We start from the raw sequence: 17,379 nt of genomic DNA, 5'->3' as shown, positions 1-17,379 counted from the left end.
TGGTCCAGCTCTCCATTAACAGCTGACCTTCCCCTCGTGGTCATCATTTCCTCATCTGTAAAATGAAAAGGATGGAGATCGTTAACAGTTTTGAGATCTCTTTTTAGCTCTGTTGATATAAGATTTTCATGCTTAGAAAATTGGCAATATAAATATAATACCTAAAGAAATTCTCTATTAGCCAGAAAACCCTACTTTCTAGGACACAGTTTACTAAAAAGACAACAAAGAAGAAGATAGTAGTGATAAAAATCACTATCAAACAGTAGATGGAAACCATGGCTCCCAGCCTAGTGCTGCCCTTTGTCTGCTTTGGATGCCAGAACTATCCATGGATATTATTGCTTAGAGAGTAAATTAGTTTTAACTTTCTGGAGAGGTTGACCAGCTCTGATTTCCTAATGCACAAGCAGACACTTAGAGTCTCAGAGAGGCAGCATGTGTCAGAGAATGAATGTGGGCTCTCGAGTCCAACAGACCTGGGAATAAATCCAGACTCTTCCACTTGCAGGCCATGAGACTAGAGTGTTACTATTTTGTGGCCTGCCCCATATCCCTCTCTTTTGGGAGCTGCACACTGACTTTCTGGAGCTTGCCCATACCCTACTCTATCCATGCGGTTCCTGTGGGAAGTGACACATTCTCACATGACCACGCTCCCTGGACACAGTTGATTGGTTAAGGGGCAGGTATCTGGCCCAAGCTGAGCCAATCAGAGCCTTTCCCTGTGATTTCTGAGATTGAAACTGAGGAACGGCATCAGTCCTCTGTGGGCAAAGGCTGAAGATGACAGGCGTGTGGTAAGATAGGCAGACACACTCCCTGCCATGTGCAGAAAGCCAGTCTGCAGTGAGAGCAAAGATGAGAGGGGGAGAAACAGGCCTGGTGGCATCTGAGCCACTGCTTCTAGTTGCTCTGAGGCTTGGCTGCCCCTTGCCTTTCCCATGCATGGTTTGGTTCTTAAACACTTTGTTGTATTTCCGGAACCATCAAGTGTCCCTTTTTGTGTAAGGCTGTCCAATTTGGCTTTGAACATTTGCAACCAAAAGAGGTCTGACTCATTTAGAAATCCTGGGCAAGTTGCCCTCACAGTTCCTCCATTTCCTGATTTATAAAATGGTAAAAATTGGGATCAAAATGTATAGTATAGCCATAGGGGTAGCTGAGAAGATTAAGTGACATAACATATGAGAAAACCTGGCACTATGCCTTGCCAGTAGGGGAGCTTAAGAAATATTATTTTCTTTCCTCTTTGGCCTTAAAGTCATCCAGGGTGCTATTTTTAAAAGCTAACATTTATTGAGCACTTATTCAGAGCCAGGCATTGTACTTGGCGTTTACAATGCATAATTGCATTTAGCCCCTCACAATAATCCTATGCAGCAGCGACTATGATCTCCATTTTACAGATGCGGAAACCATCACAAGGGGCTGGATAAGGGAACTGTGAACTGTTCGCTGGAGTTAAGGCCTCCGACCCCATCCCAAAGCCAGCACTGCTGGAGCCTCAGAGGAGGTGAGTTCAGACAATTAAAACACAGATGTGAGAGTAAATATTGAGAACTTACTACCTTGAAAAGAGATTTAGGCTGAAAACAGAAAGAGTTCCGAGATGGTTTGGCTGAGGTAACTATGATGGGCTGTATGGGGTTATTAAGGGAGGCTGAGGCATTTGGAGCCCACACCTTTTGAACTTAACCTCATGGAGGAGACACTCCCGCCCTCGGCCAATGAGTATGATGGGGCCCTGTCACAGGAGGGCTTAGGACTGCCCAGAGTGGAGGGGAGGAGGGAGATGCTATGGCTTCCGTGTCTGTGTCCCTCCAAAACTCGTATGTTGGTACCTAATACCCAATGTGATAGTATTAAGAGGTGAGGCCTTTTGGGAAGCGATTAGGTAATGAGTGCTCTGTTCTCTTGAATGGATTAATGCTCTTATAAATGAGGTTGAAGGGAGTGCCGAGATGCCCTTCTACTCTTTTCCCCTTCCACCATGTGAGGACACAGCATCTGTCCCTTCTACCACGTGAGGATGCAGCAAGAGGTGCCATCTTGAAAGCAGAGAGCAAGCCCTCAGCAGACACTGAATTTGCTGGCACTTTGATCTTTGATTTCCCAGCCTCCAGAGCCGTGATAAATAAATTACTATTATTTATAAATTGCCCAGGCTAATGTATTTAGTTATTGCAGCACAAATGGACTAAGACAGGAGGGAAGTTCATTCAAATCCTGTTGGTGCTAAGATGCTACCCTGTGCCTCAAGGGACAGGAAGCTTGGATGCAGGACAGAGGTCGGGTGGGAGCCAGGGAAGGTGAGAGGCTGAACCAGGGCAGCAACCAGGGTGGTGGTGGGGGTGGGATGAGAGAATTTCTTAAGATTGTTTCTTGGACAGACTGAAGATATTGAATAAATTTTGCCACAGAAAAAAGGGGAAGGAAGGAAGGAGGGAAGGAAGGAAGGTAGGAAGGAAGGAAGGAAGGAAGGAAAGAAGGAAGGGAGGGAAGAGGGAGGGAAGGAAGGAAGGAAAGAAAAAGAAAAACCAAAAATCAGACTATAATGTTTAATTATTGTTATGGTTTAGAAATAATTATCGTTTCTGATTTTGGAGGCCCAGTATGCATACATTTCAATAGACCTGTTATTGTCACAGCATTTGCATTTATAGCTGCTTCTGTCTGGAATCTCTGTAGTTCTGGTGGTCTCCAGGAACAAAGTGTAATGATTTTGACTTTTCAGCAGCTTGGTTTGGAGGTTGGGTGGTAGAAGCAACAAGGTTTGGCACTAGGAGCACTAAATCCTGAGTTTGTATTGTAGTGCCTCTCTTAACAGGCTGTGTGATACAAGCAACTTGTTGCTTTTCTCTGAGCTGTGCAAGGAATAGTTTCAAAAAAATTTCGCAGGGGCTACCTCTGGCCCTGCTGAAGGGGAGTGGAACCCCATCTTTTCTCCTCTTCAAGATCCCCCACCTTCTATCTGTTTTAGACTCTGAGGTCTGGAAAAAACATTTAAAGTTTTTAAAAACGAGCCTTTCTTTTTGTTTTTAATTTGAAAAAAATAAATTGTATTGTGTATATTGGAGGTACGCAGCACGATGTTATGGGAGACATATAGATAGTAAAAAGGTTACTATAGGAAAACAAATTAATGTATTCATCACCTTATATAGTTACCCATGTTTATTGTTTTTGTGACAAGAGCAGCTAAAATGTACTCATTTAGCAGGAATCCCAAATACAATTTTATTATCTGTAAATCTCATGCTGTACATTAGAGCTCTAGACTTGTTTATCCTACATACCTGCTACTTTGTGTCTTTCGACCTACATCTTCTCATTTCCTCCTCACCTCCCACCCCAACCCCAGGTAACCACTGTTTTGTTCTCTATCTCCCTGTATTTGATTTGTAAAAAAGATTCCAGGTTGGGCATGGTGGCTCACACCTGTAATCCCAGCACTTTGGGAGGCTGAGGCAGGCAGATCACCTGAGGTCAGGAGTTTGAGACCAGCCTGGCCAACATGGTGAAACCCCATTTCTACTAAAAATACAAAAATTAGCTGGGCGTGGTGGCACATACTTGTAGTCCTAGCTACTTGGGAGGCTGAGGCAGGAGAATCACTTTAACCTGGGAGGTGGAGGTAGCAGTGAGCCGAGATCACACCATTGCATTCCAGCCTGGGCGACAAGAGCGAAACTCTGTCTCAAAAAAAAAAAAAAAAAAAAAAAAAAAAAAAAAAAAAAAAATTCCACATATAAGTGAGATCATGCAATATTTTTCTTTCTGTGCCTGGTTTATTTCACTTAGCATAATGTCCTCCAGGCTTACCCACATCGTGACAAATGGCAAATGGCAAGGTCTCATTCTTTTTTAGGGATCAATAGGGATCAATAATATCCCACTTATATCTGCCTATCTAATCTATCTATCTCCATCTGTCTATATCTATCTATCTATCATCTATCATCTATCTATCTATCATCTATCATCTATCTATCTATATCTATCTATCTATCATCTGTCATCTATCTATCATCTATCTATATCTATCTTCTATCTATATCTACCTATCATCTATCTATCGTCTGTCTATCTATCATCTATATATCATATTTTCTTTTGTTCCCTTTTACTTATTATACTTTACACATTTATAGGGTACGTGTGAGAGTTTGTTCCATGCATAGAATGAGTAATGATCAAGTCAGGGTATCTGGGGTGTCCGTCATCTTGAGTGTTTATCATTTTTATGTTGGTATCATTTCAAATCCCCTCTTCTAGTTACTTTGAAATCGACATAATATCATTGCTAAAGATAGTTGGCCTAGTCTGCTATCAATAATTAACACTTATTTCTTCTATTAACTGTATGTTTGTACCTCTCTTCATCCCCTCTCCCACCCCCTGCCACTCTTGCCAGTCTCTGGTATCTATTGTTCTATTTTCTGTGTCTATGAGATCAAGTTTTTTAGCTCTCACATATGAGTGAGAATATGCAGTATTTGTCTTTCTGTTCCTGGCTTATTTCACTTAACACAGTGACTTCCAGTTCCATCCATGTTGCTGCAGATGTCATGATTTCATTCTTTTTTTTTGTTGTATAGTATTCCACTGTGTCTGTGTACCACATTTTCTTTATCCATTCATCCATTGATGGGCACTTAGGTTGATTTCATGTCTTTGCTATTGTGAATAGTGCTGTGATAAATGTGTGAATGCAGCTAACCCTTTGGTATACTTATTTCTTTTCTTTTGGATAGATACCCAGTAGTGGGATTGCTGGATTGTATGGTAGTTCTATTTTTAGATTTTTGAGAAATCTTCATACTGTTTTCCATAGTGGTTGTACTAATTTACATTTCCATCCATTCAACAGTGTATGAATTCCCTTTTCTTTGCATCCTCTCCAGCATCTATTCTTTTTTTTTTGTCTTTTTAGTAATAGCCATTCGACTGGGGTGAAATGATACCTCATTGTAGGTTGAATTTGCCTTTCCCTGATGATTAGTGATGTCAAGCATTTAAAAAAATATATCTGTTGGCTATTTGTATGTCTTCTTTTGAAAATTGTCTATTCATGTCCTTTGCCCACGTTTTAATGGGATTATTTGGTTTTTCACTGTTGAGATATTTGAATTCCTTACATATTCTGGATGTTAGTCCTCTGTCAGAAGAGTGGTTTGCAAATATTTTCTCTCATTCAAGAGGTTGTCTCTTCACTCTATTGTTTCTTTTGCTGTGCAGAAGCTTTCAAGTTGAATATAGTTCCACTGATACATTTTTTGTTTTGTTGCTTGTGCTTTTGAGGTCTTAGCCATAAAACCTTTGCCTAGACCAATGTCCTGAAGAGTTTTTCCTGTTTTGTTCTAGCAGTTTCATAGTTTTGGATCTTATATTTAGGCCTTTAATCCATCTTGAATTGACTTTTGTATATGGTGAGAGATTGAGGTTCAGTTTCATTCTTCTGCATATGGTTATCCAGTATTCCCAGCACCATTTATTGAAGAGTGTGTCCTTTTCCCAGTAGATGTTCTTGGCAGCTCTGTTGAAGATCAGTTGCCTGTAAATATGTGCCTTTATTTCTGTATTCTCTATTTTGTTACTTTGGTCCATGTGTCTGTTTTTATATCAATACCATGCTGTTTTGGTTATTATATCCTTGTAATGTGTTTTGAAGTTGCATACTGTGTTGTCTCCAGCTTTGTTCTTTCTGCTCAGGATTGCTTTGGCAATTTGGGCTTTTTTGGTTTCATACAAATTTTAGGATAATTTTTTCCAGTTCTGTCAAAATGACATTGGTATTTTGATAAGGATTGCATTGAATCTATAGATTGATTTGGGTAGTATGATCATTTTAACAAAATTAATTCTTTTGATCCATGAGCATGGGATATCTTTCCATTTGTTTGTGCCCTCTTCAATTTCTTTCATCAGTGTTTTCTGGTTTTCCTTATAGAGATGTTTTACCTCCTTGGTTAAATTTATTCATATATATATATATATATATATTTTTTTTTTTTATAGTAGCTCTTGTAAATGGGATTGCTCTCTTGATTTCTTTTTTGGCTATTTCATTGTTGGTGTATAGAAACTACTGATTTTTGTTTGTTGATTTTGTATCGTGAAATTTTACTGAATTTGTTTATGAGTTCTAAGAGTTTTCTGGTGGAGTCATTTGTTTTTTCTAGATATAAGATCTTGCCACCCACGAAGAGAGATAATTTGACTTGCTCTTTTCCAATTTTGATGCCGTTGCTTTTTCTTGCCTGATTGCTTTGGTTAGGACTTCCAGTACTATGTTAAATAGGAGTGGTGAGAGTGGGAATCCTTGTTTTGTTCCAGTTCTTAGAGGAAAGGCTTTCAACTTTTTCCTATTCAGTATGATGTTAGCTGTGAGTTTGTCATATACAGCCTTCATTATTTTGAAGTATAGTTCTTCTATGTTTAGTTTGCTAAGAGTTTTTGTCATGAAAGGCATTGAATTTTGTTAAACACCTTTTCTGTTTCTATTGAAATGAATGATCCCTATGGTTTTGTCCTTCATTCTGTTGATGCGATGTATCATGTTTATTGATTTTCATATGTTGCACCATCCTTGCATCCCTGGGATAAATCTCATTTTATCTTGTTGTATTATCTTTTTGATATGCTGTTGGATTTGGATTACTAGTATTTTGTTGAGGATTTTTGCGTCTATGTTCCTTAGGGATATTGGCTATAGTTTTCTTTTTCTCTTGTGCCTTGTCTGGTTTTGTTGTTAGGGTAATGCTGGCCTCATAGAATGAAGGAAGATTCCTTCCTCTTTAATTTTTTTGCAATGGTTTGAGGATGATTAGTATTAATACTTCTTTATACATTTGGTAGAATTCCACAGTGGATCCATCTGGTTCTGGGATTTTCTTTGTCGAGAGACCTTTTTTTTTTTTTTTTTTTTTTTTTAAATTACCGATTCAATTTTGTTACTCATTATTGGTCTATTCAGGTCTTCTGTTTCTTCCTGATTCAATCTTGGTAGGTTGTATGTTTCCAAGAATTTGTCAGTTTCCTCTAGGTCTTCCAGTTTGTTAGCATATAGCTGTTCATAAGAGTTTCTGATGATGTCTGTATTTTGTGGTATCAGTTGTAATATCTCCTTTTTCATTTCTGACTTTGTTTATTCGGATCTTCTATCTTCTTGCATAGTGTAGTTAATGGTTTATCAATTTTGTTTATCTTTTTGAAGAACCAATTTTTGTTTTCTTGTTCTATTGTGGTTTTTTTAGTCTCTATTTCATTTAGTTGTGCTCTGATGTTTATTGTTTCTTTTCTTCTGCTAATTTGGGGTTTTGTTTTTTCTTGCTTTTCTAGTTCCTTGAGGTGCATCTTTACGTTGTTTATTTGAAATCTTTTTCTTTTTCATTTTTTTAAAATAAAGCCATTTATTGCTATAAACTTCTCTCAGCACTGCTTTTGCTGTGTCCCACTGGTTTTGGTATGTTGTGTTTCTATTTTCCATGATTCAAGAAATTTTTTGATTTCTATCTTAATTTCTTCATTGACCAAAATGGTTGTTCAGGAACATGATGTTTAATTTCCATGTATTTATATAGTTTCCAAAGTTCCTCTTGGTATTGATTTCTAGTTTAATTTTTTTATGATCTGAGAAAATACTTGGTATAATTTTTATTTTTTGAAATGTTTTTAGACTTGTTTTGTGGCCTAACATGTGGTCAGTCCTCGAGAATGTTCTATGTGCTGATGAGAAAAATATATATTCTGCAGTTGTTGGATAAAATGTTCTGTAGATGTTTGTTAGGTCCATTTGATCAACAGTCCCATTGAAGTCCAATGTTTCTTTGTTGATTTTCTATCTAGATGATCTGTCTAATGTTGAGAGTGCAGTGTTGAAATCTTCTGCTATTATTGTATTGGAGTTTCTCTCTTTCTTTAGATGTAGTAGTATTTGCTTTATGAATCTGGGTGCTCTAGTGTTGGGTGCATATATATTTAGAATTGTTATATCTCTTGCTGGGATGATCCCTTTATCAATACATAATGACTTTGTCTTTTTTTAAACTGTTTTTGACTTAAAGTCTGTTTTTCTGGTATAAGTATGGCGACTCCTGTTTGCTTTTGGTTTCTGTTTGCATGGAATATCTTTTTCCATCCCTTTACTTTCAGTCTATATATGTATTTTCAGGTAAAGTGAATTTCATGTAGGCAGCATATAGATTATGTTTTTTTAAATTCATTCAGCCAGGCTACAACTTTTAAGATCTAGAATTTAATCTATTTACATTCAGGGTTATTACTGATATATGAGGTTTTTTTCCATCATATTGTTCATTGTTTTTTGGTTGTTTTGTATATTCTTTGTTTCTTTCTTTTTCACTTATTGATTGTCCTTGTCATTTGCTGATTTTCTGTGGTGGTACCATTTGAGTTTTTCAAATATTTCTCATTTTTGTGTTTGCTTTATTAGTGAATTTCATATTTGTGTATGTTTTCACAATAGCAGCTGTCAACTTTTAGCTTCCAGGTTTAGGACTCCCTTGAGTATTTTTTGTGAGGCCAGTCTAGTGGTGATGAATTGCCTCAGCACTTGTCTGGGAAGGACTTTATTTCTCCTTCATTTATGAAGGATAATTTTGCTGGATGTAGTATCTTTGAGTGTCAGTTTTTTTTTTCTTTTAGTACTTTAAATACATCATCCTATTCTCTCCTAGCCTATAAGGTTTTTGCTGAGAAGTCCACTGTTAGTGCGATGCAGACTCCTTTTTAGGTTACTAGATACGTTTCTCTTACAGTTTTTAGAATTTTCTCTTTGTCATTGACTTTAGACAGTTTTCCTATAATGTGTGGTGGAGACCTTTTTTGCATTGTATTTGATTGGGAATTGCTGGGCCTCCTATATCTGGACGTCTAAATCTCTTGCTAGACTTGAGACATTTTTATCTGTTACTTAATTTGTTAAATAGATCTTTGAACACTTGTTCTCCCTTCATCTTTGAGAATACCAATAATTCATAGATTTGGTAGCTTTGTGGTGTCTCATATGTCATGAAGACTCTGTTCATTCTTTTCTCTTTATTTTTGACTGGCTGGTTTATTTCAAAAGACCTGTCTTCAAGTTCTGAGATTTTCTCTCCTGCTTGATCTAGTCTAATGTTGAAGCTTTCATGTGTATTTTGTATTTCATTCAGGGAGTTCTACAGTTCCATGATTTGTTAGATTCTTTTTTATTCATCTCTTTGGTAAACTTCTCATTCATATCCTTTATTGTTTTTCTGAGTTCTTTGTACTGTCTTTCAGAATTCTCTTGTATCTCACTGAGCTTCTTGAATATCATAATTTTGAATTTCTGGGATTTCGTGAGTTTCTTTTTGATTGAGATCTATTGCTGGGGAATTATTGTGTTCCTTTGGAGATGTCATAGTTCCTTGCTTTTTTATGCTTCCTGTGTCCCTATGTTGGTGTCAATGCATCTGATGTTATAGTCTCTTCCTCCAGTTTTTGAATTTGCTTTCATAGGGTTTTTTTTTTTTTTTTTTTTCCCCTGAAGATGTATCAGTTGTGTTGATTGGATAGGGTCCTTTGGCTATGATTCTGGGTGCATGCAATAGTATAGCCTCAGTGTGATTTCTTTGGCTGTAAACAGCATCAGTTGTATCTGTGATCTCCTTGGTGGTTTAACGTATGGTTATCGGTGGAGGTTACAGTGAAATTTGCTGGGAACAGGGATGCCAGGTGGACAGGGATAACAAGTGGGCCCGAGTGGTGGTGGCAGTGAGCTGAATGTGCCTGTTCTTGGGACCCAAGGTAGTGTACACTGGCACTGATGTTACAAGAACCAGGCAGGCCTATTTCGGGGCCTCCTGGTGGCTTGCTCAGATGCCAATAGTGGCAGTTGGCTGGGTGGGTGAGCAGGTTCTTGGGTCCCTAGGTAGTTGGTGTGGTGTGGGCAATGGCAGTACTGGGGTAACTCTCTGGGCAATGGGGCAACTCTCTGGATGCCAAAAAGTGCACACTGGTGGTGTGGTATTGGGTTGCCACCCACAGCTGAAGATATCCAGCTCTCAGGCTCACTTACTCTTAGCAGCAGCAGCACCACAGTGCCAAGCAGCTGGGGAAGGACCTGCCTTTCATGCATGAGCATGGCATGGAGGCCACATCACCACTGGGGGTGCAGTTGCCACTCATAGCCTCATACAGGCAACTTTCCAGCTCGCTTGCCTCAGCCTCTGGTGGTAGCACCAGTGTCTGTGCCTTCAGCGGTGTGTGAATTGGGAAAAGGGTTCCTGTTTTCTCTATACCTGAGCCTGATCACTGAGGCCACTCTGCTGGTGGGAAGGGATCTCACTTGCCTCTTGTGAAGCTGAGCACAGAGTTTGTGCTGCTGCTGTGGGCAGGGTCACTCCTCACAGCCCCAGACAGGGAGCTCTCGGGCTCTGGAAAGCCTACACTTTGGTTTTCTTTGCCTTAGGAGATCCCTTTTCGGTGTGCTGCACCATCCTTTCCTCGGATTGTCGTATTCCCTAGTGTACTGGAGACCCCTCAGCACTGTGGGGTCCAGCCAGTGCCATGCCTCTGTAGCCCTCCCAGTGGACACTGGGGGATGTCAGTGGGGGATCCTGGATGGACCTATGGAGGCTGTGGTTCCCAGGTCATGGTGCAGTCTTGTGATGACTGTGCTCTCACAATGGTGCCCTAGCTGCTTAGGTCTAGGGGTTGGGAGTGTGGAAAGTGACTCAGCGCAAGTTCCCTGACTGGTGCAATGTCCTTGTGGGGTCTCCAAATCACTGCCTAGCTAGCGTCAGGGTTTCTGTGGTAGAGGAGCTCTTTTGTGGTTTAAATTACAACAGTCTGTGTGGGAAGGGTGTGGACCACTGAAGTTCTCTCACTTACTGATTCCCTGCAATACTGAGCCCCTTCAGGCTCCTGGCTGATCACAATTGTTCTCTCCTAGACGTTCTATTCAAGGTCAGTTTTTCTATTCATAACTTTAGTTCTCTTTCTGAAGAGGGCAGGTGTCTAATGTCTCTAGTCAGCTATCTTGTGCCTTCTGCCTATATCACAGTTTCTTTATCCACTTATCTGAAGATGGACATTTTGGTTGTTTCCATGTCTTAGCTATTGTGAATAATGTTGCAATGAACATGGGAGGGCGGATATTTTTAGGAGGTGGCAATTTCATTTCCTTTGGGTATATGTCCAGGAGAGGGATTGCTAGGTCATTTGGTAGTGCTAGTTTTAATTTCTTTAGAAACCTCCATACTGTTTTACATAATGGCTGCACCAACCTACAATCCCACCAACTGTGTCCAAGAACGCCCTCTTCTCCACACCCTTGCCAGCATATGGTGTCTTTTGACTTTTTGATATTAGCCATTGTAACAGGCATAATGTGATATCTCATAGTGGTTTTGATTTGCATTTACCTGATGACCAGGGATGTTGAGCATCTTTGCATAATCACCTGTTGGCCATTTTTATGTCTTCTTTGGAGAAGTATTTATTCAGGTCTTTTGCCCATTAAATTTTTTTTTTGTGGTTTTCTACTATTGATTTGTATCAGTTCTTTATAAAGTTTTGATACTAACCTGCTATCAGATATATGTTTTGCAAATATTTTCTCCCAAACTGTGGGCTGCAATTTCATTTTGCTGTTTGTTTTCTTTGTTGTGCAGGAGCTTTTTAGTTTTATGTAGTCCCATTTATTTATTTTTGCTTTTGTGGCCTGAGCTTTTGGTGTGATATCCTGAGAATCATTGTGAAAGCTAATGGCTAGGAGGTGAAGTTTTATAGTTTCTGATCTTTCATTTAGGTCTTTTATCCATTTTGAGTTGATTTTTGAGTATGATGTTAAATAAGGGTCTAATCTTATTCTTTTGCATGTGGAAATTCAGTTTTCTCAGGACCATTTATTGAAGAGACTGTCCTTTCCTTATTGTGCTCTCTTGGTGCCCTTGTCAAAAATTAGTTATCTGAATATGTTTAGACCTCTTTCTGGGCTCTTTGTTTTGTTCTACTGTTCTGTGTGTCTGCTTTCATGCCAATACCATAATGTTTTGATTACTATAGCTTTGTAATATTATTTTAATATTATTTTAAATCAGAAAATGTGATGCCTCCAACTTTGTTTTTCTTTCTCAACATTGTTTTGGCTATTTGAAATCTTTTATGTTTCCATATGCATTTCCGAATTGTTTTTACTATTTCTGTGAAGAATGCTAATGGAATTTTGATAGGGATTGTATAAGGCTTTTTAAACCAGTGGATGAGACTATATACCTAAAGGTTCTTCCAGCACTTACATTTGTGGGTTTCCCGACCACAGCAGATGTTAAAGGATTATGGCAAGAGCTAGACATGACTTCACTGTGTGCTAAACTGGGGCGCTCCTCATGTCCCAACTTTTCTAGTGTGAGTTAAGAACCCCTGTGTGCGTGCAGGTGGACATCAGCACAGACAGGGCCTAGGGATGCTGCTGACCCAGACAGGGAAAGAGTTTGTACCTGCACCTGGCAATCATTACCTCACTCGCTCAGAGGGCCCTGTGCTCACTGGGAAGCATCCGCCTGCTGCTAGCAGGACTCGGTTTCACTTTCAGCATAATAATTTGGACATCAGAAGGTTTCAGGTTACTAGTGCTGCTTTAGTCCCACCTGAAGGAGTAAAAAGGGAGCAATGACATCTGAAATCAAGATTCTAATCATCTTTCAGGGGTTTTTGATGTGGTTTAAGAGGTTTTTCGCTGTTGGCCCAGCCAGAGCCTCCAGGGCAGGCCCTGCCCAGAGGTGCACAATGTGGCAAGAGTAGAAGGAGCTGTTACTTGAGCTCATGGCCAGATAGGGAGAAACAGCTCCCTCTGGACAGCGGATGGTGCCACCCACTCATCTCTCCCAGACTGTGGATGGCTCAACTCATCCTTCCTGCCCAGTCCAGGTGGCTGTGCTCCTGCAAGCTCCTCCTTGGTCTTGCACACTTTGACTTCCTTACTCAGGAGGCATTGTGAAGTCTCGCCCCGATGCCACTCCACCTCCTCTGGGATTCTCTGCCACTCAAGGTGTGTCCTCCTGCCAATGGTCCATGGACTTCCTGGGGAGGTGAAGCCTGCCCCAGCTGGCCAAACCTTCCTTGCATGTGGCCCTAGATGGTGGCCCTTTCTGGCTCTACTTGCTTCCTGGCTCTGTCCTGACCCCCGCAGCTCATCCTTGGCCTGCCCTGGCCTGGCTTCCACTGGAAATAAAACCACAGGGGCTTAGAGAGAGTCCCACCCTGACTTACTCACATTCACCAAATGAGTTGGGGATGAAGCCATTTAATATTTAGAAACCCCAAAGTGTCTGTTGTAGCAATTCCCATATCCTCGGCTCTAAGCCTGTTTCTTTTCTGTTGTGCAGTAAATAATAATAAGCCACTTGCTTATTCCTGAATATGCCCCGAACTGCTTCCTCCATACCATGATTCTGAAGTCCTCTGTCTGAATGGCCACTACCACCCTGCCAACCCGTGTGTGCTGGATGCTGGACCACTCTTCCTAGCCCCTCCCCAGCCACTCTCCATGAAGCTCCATGGTCGGACGCCCTGTCCCACTCCTGCCCCAGCCTTCTCTGGTTTGGTGGTAGGTTCATCTTCCCTCCCCTCCTTCCTGCCTGTCTGTGAAGGGAGGAAAAGGCCGAGTGCAGAATGAGGTTTCAGGGGAGCCTGGGTGGGGGGGTCTTCCTGAGCCCCCAGAATGTGGTTGCCTATGAACCCATGGCATGTATTGCTGGCATTAAAGCAACACTCATTACCATCAAATAAACTTTTATCATTAAAATTTTTTTCCCTCATGGATATACGTTTGGGAATATTTTGTCTGCCGAACAAACTGCATTTATTTACTAATCTATTTTCCTATCTTTATCATTCAGAGATCCATGTAGCCACCACTGAGAACTTCAGACCAGAAGAGACAACCAGATACTGCAACACACTCATCCAGATCAGAGGAACCCTATTCTGAGCTTACCTATAGGACCTAATAACAGGCAAACATATGATGTCTTCATAGTGTTAGAAATAATGAAATGAGGGACCATGTCAGTGACCTCCTGAAAGGTTAATTGGAAATCTCAGGATTAAGCTTTCTCATTTTGTGTTAAAATGCAAATCCCTGGGTTGGAATAATGATTGAACATTGTTTGTTAGTTACACCTTAATGAATGGGGTTATTAGGGTTTAAGAGAATGAGGTCATTGGGGTTTATTAAACCATCAAGGGAGAGGACTAAGAGAGAACCCTGAGATGCCCAGTAAGGCAAACATTTGGAGATAAGTTTCATTTCACCCCTACTTGACTTCCACAAGGCCTGCACACTCAAATATTGGTTTGAGAGAATTCTGAAGTCAGAGTGGCAGACCATGCTGGTCACACCCAATGTCCCGATCCTGCTACAGGAACACAATTTCACTCATGAGAGGGGCATCCCCCTCTCATTTCCCTTTGCCAGTGATTGTTTTGGTGATGAATGTGTAAGCCATTACTGGCCAATGGGATATAAGGGTGCTTAATCTCACCCCTCTCTTGTAAGGAGAGGAGGAACTTCCTTCCCCACTCCAGCCTGCCTTCACCCACGGTTCTGTGAAGAAGGTAACGTTTGGTGTGTGACAGCCATCTTGTGACCACAAAGAAAAACCTCAATAAGCCTTGGCATCACCATGGGGCTGAATTAACCCACCCAGGGGCCCCTGACCTCTAGACTTCTCGTTATGAGAAATGATAAATTCTATTATTTAAGCAACTGCAGTCAGGCTGTTTTGTTCCTTGAAGCAAAGGCTTATCCTGATGCATCAAGAGGTGTCACAGTGAGGACAGGCAGAGGCCGTGGCAGGGTGGGAGAGGGTCTGGGGGTGGCATAGTGAGGACAGGCAGAGGCTGTGGCAGGGTGGGAGAGGGAACGCCCCCTCCTGGTTTGCTTGCCCACAGCCTGATCACCATGAAGGCAGCCCAGGGAGGGCAGGGCTGGGCCTTCCATGGAGCCGCAGGCCTCCGGGGCTGTCTCAGCCTCAGGAACAAAGAGCTTGAGCCCTGAGGACTCTGGGTAGCTCTCGAGTGTACCTAGCAGGGACCCACTCACCCGGCCCCACTTCCCGTCGCTTCCTGTCAGACTCCTGGAATGGGGCATGAATGGTTTCTTCCGTGACAATTTTGCACATCCCACCATTGATCCAAGCCCTTTAAAAATGACTTTCATTCTTGTCTGGCATCTTCTCACTTCCTTCCTACACCTATGAAGTCTGTGCCTTTGTCAAGTCAGCTCGGACTGCCCTTCCCCCAGCCCCTAGCCCTGGGTGGCATTTTTATCCTCTCACTGTAGAGCTCACCAGGCCACCTGGATATCTCACTATGGTGGGAAATGAGAGCTACATTTCCATTTGGCCGTGTCTGTAAGGGACACGTCCCTGGCCGCCTCCATTCCTGTGCACACTGGTGGGGTTCTGCTGCAGCAACTGTGACTGGCTGCCTGCGGACTTGGCTGGAAGCCCCAGGGAGTCCACTCTGGGGAGCATTCCTTCATGGATGCCATGGCGCATACATACCCTGGCTTTCTCACCGGTGTGGGGCAACTATGAGGCATGCCCTACACAGGCTCTCAGAGGTCCCAGGTGCCCTCAGTGGTAAACTGTTCACAAACCCTGCGGTGGTCACGCATCTCAAAATCCTTGGCTCAGGGTCTGTCCCTAGGAGAATTCAGCCCAAGTCAATATCTTACTCCCATTATCCATAGGATCAAGACCCAAATCTTTTGCCTGCCATATCTCAAATTAGACCCAGACTCCATGATCAGCTCAGGGCCTGCTTTGGGTTCTCTTGCAAGGGAAAACCAGCTAAGAATCATTTGCTCTTGTTTTTTCTCTGACCACTGGCCTGATCGTTAGTTCTGGGTCCCCACTAGCCACATGCCCATCTGTTACCGTCTCCCTTGACCCCCAGCGGGCAATCTTATTCCTTTGTCCCCTGCCATGAGCTTCTCTGTCTTCCTGGAACAACTTCATCCTGTCTTCTCCTCTCTCGGGCAAGCACATCCCACCACACCCAGCATGGTCAGCAGCTCTTCTGAGAAGCCATCCTCAGCTGCTCTATCAGCGCTGGAGATGCCCCGTCACGCCCCTCGGATGCATTGCCCTTGCCTCTGCTAGAGCCCTCGCTACATGGCTGGCCATGGAGACATTCATCTTCTGTACCTGGTGTGTGAATGAAAAAAGGGTCTGTCCCACCTTGACCGAGAGCTTCCGAGGAACAGGGCAGTTCCCTAATTCTTTATACTCCCGGAACCACCTGCTCAACCAGAGCAGATGGGGTCCAGAAGATTCGCATCAGTAACTCAGCCTTCCCTTGACACAGAGGAGCTGGGGTGGAGCTGGTTTCCTGGGGAGGCAGGCTCTAGATGATGAGGATCAGAACAGAGCAGGAAGGTGGGGGTGGAGGGAAAAAGAAACAGAAAAACGTGCAAGTCATAAAGCAGCAGGGAGCCCTGCAAGTCATTAGATAATTAATCAAAGTGAAAAATCAGAAAGCCAGCTTTGGCTGCCATTATGGGGTTGCAGCTGCTTTTGGAGTTTGCTTGAATAAAATCTTTATGAAGTTCACGTTTTGTCTCTAATTTCCTCCCTTGTTCTCTCCCATTCTGGGGCCTCATGTTCGCTGACTCCCAGATGTGGTGATAGGTGGTGGCAGGCACCTGCCCTCCCCCACCCCACGCCCCACCCCCTCCCGCCCAGTCCAGGCTTGTCTCAGCCCCTCTCTGCCCTGGCTCCGGTTCAGCTTCCTCGGAGCTCTGAATACCCAAACCCATGCCTCTTCCCATCTTTGCACCCTTTTGGGCTACAGACCAAGTCAGGAAGGGATCTCCTGGAGCCTGACTATTCTCCTACAGAACAGAATGCATTCTGGAGCCCTCCAGATGCTGGCCCCTGCCCCACGGTGTGAGAGTGGGCTGGGGTCCAGGTGGGTGGAATGGGGCATGAAAGGTGTGGTCAGGCAAGGAGGTTGGTTACTCAGTGTGTACACTGTCAGACTCATCTTTGCTTTACGGGGGACTCCGTTTCTTCATTGGTAGCCTTGATTGACAAAGACCCATTATATGGAGAGTAAAGAAATAAAGGCATTGAGCATTTCCTGAGTTCCAGGCACTTTTGCATATATGATTGAGTTTGCTTCTCACCACAGTGTTGCAAGCAAGTCATTTACTGAGGAAGGAGAGAATGTAGAATTGAAGAGCTTACGAGATGTCAAAGTTTGCAGAATGATTCAAAGAGGCAAGGCCAGAGCTCCCAACCAGGCTTCTTGTTTCTAAAAGCTGCCAATCAATATAACTCTGAAATATTGAAATACAGCCCCAACCCCAACCCCACCCCA

At 42.4% G+C, this 17,379-nt stretch overlaps 1 long non-coding RNA gene across 1 annotated transcript; it reads left to right on the top strand.

The window, feature by feature from the left end:
- Positions 1-1,402: 1,402 nt before the first annotated feature.
- On the top strand, positions 1,403-16,610 carry LOC144340745 (uncharacterized). The gene is made up of 2 exons (XR_013417040.1): positions 1,403-1,516; positions 13,893-16,610. It is a non-coding gene; the product is annotated as an uncharacterized LOC144340745 (long non-coding RNA).
- Positions 16,611-17,379: the final 769 nt, after the last annotated feature.

Source organism: Macaca mulatta, chromosome 4, assembly GCF_049350105.2.
Source record: "Macaca mulatta isolate MMU2019108-1 chromosome 4, T2T-MMU8v2.0, whole genome shotgun sequence".
In the NCBI taxonomy this organism is placed as follows: Eukaryota; Metazoa; Chordata; class Mammalia; order Primates; family Cercopithecidae; genus Macaca; species Macaca mulatta.
Note: the sequence above shows the minus strand (reverse complement) of the source record. Positions and strands in the feature narration are given on the sequence as shown.